Source organism: Pelophylax lessonae (assembly GCF_965119305.1).
Source record: "Pelophylax lessonae genome assembly, chromosome: 8".
Taxonomy (NCBI): domain Eukaryota; kingdom Metazoa; phylum Chordata; class Amphibia; order Anura; family Ranidae; genus Pelophylax; species Pelophylax lessonae.
Window position 1 is genome coordinate 7059604 of NC_138775.1, and position 6000 is coordinate 7065603.

Sequence of the window (6000 nt, forward strand, 5' to 3'; positions counted from 1 at the left end):
CCCAAACTTTCAGGCACTAAAATGGCTCTAAAACACCAATGGAAAGGGCTAGAGTGCTGCAAATGGCAGCAAAATGTAGTTAAGAGCATGGCAAGTGCTCTTGAAAAAAATCCCCTTTAAATTTGTAATTTTTAAATAGCAGATTAGAACAGCAATCTGTAGTAAAATATAGCTGAACGCTGCACACAACTGACTGATAAAAATATTTTTTTTTCTCCCTCCTACTCAGTGGGCTCAAGTGAGGGCAAAAAGATTGTGTTCACTGCACCACCCCCCACACAGCAAAATCGATGTATACTGCCCCTGACTAATCTCTGCAGCCTGGCCCTAATATGCTCTATAAGATCGTTCACTGCACCACCCCCCACACAGCAAAATCGATGTAGATTACTGACCCTGCCTAATCTCCAGCCTCGCCCTAATATGCTCGATAAGATCGTTCACTGCACAACCCCCCACACAGCAAAATCGATGTAGAACACTGACCCTGCCTAATCTCCAGCCTCGCCCTAAAATGCTCTAATAACTCTCCCTGCCTGCACTCCGACCTGACCCTGCATTCTTTTCGGACACAATTTTTCACAGAATCACTGTCTGTCCCTAATCAGCAGCCAGCACGTATGATGTGTGCTCTGTCCCTAAACTACAGCAGAATGACGCGGAGCGCTGGGGGCTCTCGAACTTATAAAGACATGGTCACATGCTTCAGATGGCCAATCACAGCTACTAATACATTAGTAGGCATGGCTGGGATGGGTTAAGGCACACCAGTTAAACGCGTGTTGATTGGCTGTTGAAAGCCCGCCATTAAAAGTGCGCCATTACATACAAAACAGGAAATATAATGACCGAACACGGATTTTAAACCCAAACATACAGTAAAGTTTTCGGGTCCGTGTTCAGGTAACAAAAATCCAATTATTCGGTACGAACACGAATAATACAGTCCGTGTTCGCTCAACACTATTAATAATCCATTGATAATGGTGTGGAGTTAACTTGATAAATAAACACCATGCAACATGCATAATAGCCAAATCATTATCATCGTAACAGAACACATGCCTCTTTAATTAAAAATGATACAATTATGAGCAGCAGCTTCCTTCTTCTCACATTAACCAAGAGGAGCATGTGCACTGCATTTAAAACATTCATTTGCCTGTCGCGAGACGAAAGTTCTTTCTTGATACAATGGCTATTTTTCGGACACAAATTCTTCCGGTCGTTATTTGCTTCCGATCATGCGTGTTCAGAGTTTAGATTTTTGTCTGACGAATTCTGTACAGACTGCACGAAAACCGGACGTTGTGTTGACGGACGACAAAAATTATATAGCCTACACATCAGGATTTTTTCGGCCGAAAAGTCAGAGTCGGCTGTCGAAAGCACCATACTAAGAAATCCGAAAATCGGCAGATCGGTCGTCGGACGAAATTTCCCTTCAGATTTTCTTATCGTGTGTACGGGCCTTTAGTCAGAGGAATCTCTATCAGCCCCTCAATCCCAGAGATTGTTTATTCAGTCTCTTGCTGAGATGGCCCGGGTTGAGTTTAAACTCCCGCCCTTAGAGACAACTGAGACCTCTTTTTCCTCCCTTGGCTCATTGCGCCCTCCTCAGAGTCCTCGGTCATTTTACATGCATCCGGTCTTGGAGCAAGAAGTGTATAACGATTGGGATCATCCTGACAGGATGTTTGTTCCTCCTAAAAGGATTTCATTGTTATATCCTATGGAGGACAAGTTTTCTAAGAGATGGAAAATTCCCACTGTGAATGCAGTCATTTTTTCGGTTAACAAGAGTATAACCTGTCCAGTGGATAATATCCAGGTTTTTAAAGATCCAGCGGATAAAAAGTTGGAATCTTTATTGAAAGAACCCTTTGCGGTTGCAGGTTCTGCAGTACAACCAGCAGTAGCAGCCATAGGAGTGTGTCAGTCTTTGAAAGACCGCATAAAGTGAGTGTCCAAGACAGTTCCTTCTCAACGAGAGTCTGTGGAAGATCTGTCAGATCTACCTCACACTTTGTGTTTTGCAGTTGATGCTTTTACAGACTCCATAAGGCAAATGTCACAGTTTGCTCTGATGACAGCGCATATGCGCAGAATCCTATGGTTAAAGAGCTGGTCTTACCATGTAAAAAATGACTAGCTAGCTTCCCCTTTCAGGGAGAACGCCTTTTTGGTGATGATCTGGATAAGTATATCCAAAAGATCTTGGGGGCGGGGGGTAAGAGAACGTTGCTACCTGTAAAGAAGAAGAGCAGGCGTCCTTCATTTAAAATCCCCAGCACTCATAATACCAGTGCTTCCAATTCCAGGCAGTGGCGATGGCCTCAACCATCTGCATCCGGACCCAAGCCTTCAGGGCAGGGTCAAAAAAAGCCCTGGGCCCGGAGATCAGCCAAGTCTTCCTCTAAGCCCTCTCAGTGAAGGGGCGCCCCCACTCGCCTAGGTGGGGGGAAGGCTCCTGTAGTTCTCAGGGGTATGGGTGGAGTTGATTCAGGACAACACGGTCATCTCCCCCATTTCACAGGGATACAAGCTGGAATTTCGGGTGTTCCCTCATCCTCAGTTCGTAAGGTCAAATATTCCAACAGATCCCCTAAAAGAAAGATCTCTCTTTCAGGCATTGGACCAGCTGGGAGCTCAGTGGGTGATAAACGAGGTTCCAGAAAATTAAAGGTTCAAGGGTTTTTACTCAAACCTATTCATAATCCCCAAACCAAACAGGGATGTGAGATCTATTTTGGATCTCAAGGCGCTGAATCCCTTTCTGAATGTTCGTTCTTTCTGCATGGAATCAATTTGTTCAGTCTTAGCCTCCATGCAGGGAGAGGAATTTCTAGCATCCATAGACATCAGGGATGCATATCTTCATGTGCCTTTATTTCAGACCCATCAAAGATTCCTTCATTTTGCGATTGGAAACAATCATTTTCAGTTTGTGGCCCTGCCCTTTGGGTTGGCCACAGCTCCAAGAGTGTTCACAAAGATCCTAGCTCCAGTATTGGCTGTTCTAAGTTCTCGAGGGATATCTGTAATAGGATATCTGGATGATCTATTACTAATAGATCGATCGGCGTCGGTCTAAGCCGAAATATCCTTTAGACAGTGCATTTTTTTTGGAACGTCTGGGGAGGGGGCAAGGGTGTAGGAACCCACACAAATCTGGGGGGGGACAGCATTTTTACTCGCCAGGTATATGCTTTTTAAGTAAACTGCAAGAGAGAGAGTGTGTGTGTGTGTGTGTGTGTGTGTGCATGAAAAAAATATAGACTATATACACATTCACATTACAGGGAACACTATATACTACAAGAGAGTACAACTACTACCTGGAGGATATACCTTACTATATACATATTACAGGGACCAATATATATAGAAAGGTATATCCTCCAGGACAGAGTTGTCTGTCTCTTGTGTCATCGATTCCATCATTATCATTGCCAGCCATGAGAGAGTTAAAAAAATAATATATATCATCAGATTCATTGCATTCAGCCTGGCAGGCTGTGGGCCGTGGCAGCCTTACCTTTACAACGGCTCAGCTGCACATGGGAGGAGGTGGGTGGAGGCGGAGCCAGTCGGGTCGAGACGGAGCCGGTGGGAGGAGAGGAGGACGAGCCGACGAGGAGGAGGATCCTCCTCCGAGTCTTCCGCTGCGGCGCCGTGCATCCTGGGTCTGCTCTGCTAACGTCACTGGTTGCTAGATGCCAATTGGGCTGGCCTTAGCAACCAGTGTACACTGCAGTCAGACTTAAGCCACGGCCGCCGCCGCCAGCGGGCGAAAGCAATAAGGGGGGGCCCGGGCTGGCGGACAACATAACGGAAAAGACGGCCCTGCTAAACTGGGGGGGATTTCACCATACCAGTCCCCCCCGCATTATTTCCTGGGGGGGGATGTGTCCCCCCTGTCCCCCCCTCCCGGTTCCTACGCCCATGGGAGGGGGAAATCCTTTCTTCCAGTGACCTGGAAAGTGGGGACTACAGATGCCAGTTTCTCTGACTAGGAAGCAGTTCTGGAGGAATCTACTGTCCAGGGGAAATGGTCTTGGGTAGAGAGTCGTCTCCCCATCAACATTTTGGAAATTCGTGCAGTCAGTTGAGCTCTGAAATTTTGGACGCCCAGACTTCGGGGTACCCTATCAGGGTGAAATCCGACAATGCCACGGCCGTGGCTTATGTCAACCATCAAGAAGGCACAAGGAGTCGATCAGCCCAGAAAGAGGTGGATATCATCCTGTCCTGGGCAGAGAAGTTTGTGCCATGCCTGACAGCAGTGTTCATTCCAGGAATAGAGAACTGGCAGGCAGACTTTTTGAGCCGTCAACAGATGTTTCCGGGGAAATGGTCCTTACATTCTGAGATTTTTCAAGTGATCTGCCTACGCTGAGGGGTCCCAGACGTAGATCTGTTGGCATTCAGGTTCAACAACAAGTTGGGGGAGATTTGTGTCCAGGACCAGGGATCCACTCGCAGTCGGAGTGGATGCTTTGGTGACTTCTTGGGAGGAGTATTCCCTAATGTATGCTTTCCTCCGGTACAGCTGATTTCGCATTTGTTGCACAGGATCCAGATGGAGGGGAACCAGTAATTCTGGTAGCTCTGGCTTGGCCGAGGAGGATTTGGTATGCACAAATCCAGAGGTTGGCAGTGAGGAGGCGTTGGGCCCTTCCACTGCGTCCGGATTTGCTCTCTCAAGGTCCGATATTCTACCCTGCTGTACAGTCTCTAGATTTGATGGCTTGGAAGAATTAGGTCCTCTTGCTCTCTTAAGCAACAGACTTGATGCAACTACTTTATCTTTAGGACACTCTCTAGCATCCCCTTGACTGACACCCATCCACTGACTCTTCTAGTTGAAGGGATGGCCCCACTCAGGACAGTCCCCATGACACAGATCTGTACACACTATATGCAGAATCAGATCCTTTCTAGTGTCTTCCTTCCAGTCAGTTCTGCAGGACCTCTGGGTTCTGCTCCTCTTTGACTCTCAAGCCGTCCACGACTCTTCTAGTTGAAGGGATGGCCCCCCTCAGGACAGTCCCCATGACACAGATCTGTACACACTGTATGAAGAATCAGATACTTTCTATTGTCTTCCTTCCAGTCAGTTCTGCAGGACCTCTGGGTTCTGCTCCTCTTTGACTCTCAAGTCCTCACTCATGTTGGCAGCCGCCCCTCCCTCCAGGGCCCTGTTCTCCAGCCAAAGTCCCAGAGCACATGTGCCCCTGGCATTTTTACAGTCACCCAGCATGCACGAGGCACTTTCCTCTGCCAATCACCAGAGCTGTAACGATGCCTGTGCCCTCCCTTGTCAGGTTTCCTCCTACTGTCCAAATTTGCCTCCTTATTGGACCAGTGTGAAACATTACAGACAAGCTGAGCTGCACCTGAGCACCATGAGCAGACCCTACCAATGGATTCTGCTCCCTGGTAGGCAGCGAGCATTATACATTTTCCTGGCATTCTCTCTGGTAAGCAGAAAGAACCAAAAACTATACTCCCTTCTAGCACCTACCTAGGAGGGTGCCACATAAGAAAAGAGTTAATTTGACATTTGAGTTCCTATTGCAGTCTGCATTTCTATACAACAGGAAGAAGCTTGGGAGGTTTACAGGGTGGTGACACCTTAAAGACCACAACATACAGGGGTATGCAATGTACGGTTATCAGCAAACACACACACACATCATAGGTTGAACTGGATGGACTGATGTCTTTTTTCAACCTCACAAACTATGTAAATAAAGGTTGTGGTCAGGACTGAGAGGTTTTGTTTTGTTAGAAGATTTCCTGTTTTTCTGCATATTCTCTTTTCTTTTCATTTTTTTTTTTTAACATACTTTGTTTTCAATCTACAGGGGTTCACACCCTTATAGATACCCAGTAAATTCTTTCACAACCTTCTATGCCCCAACAGTAAAAAAAAAAAAAAAAAATGTATACTCTTAATATAAATAAAAATAAAAATATGAGGATGCAAAATATGTA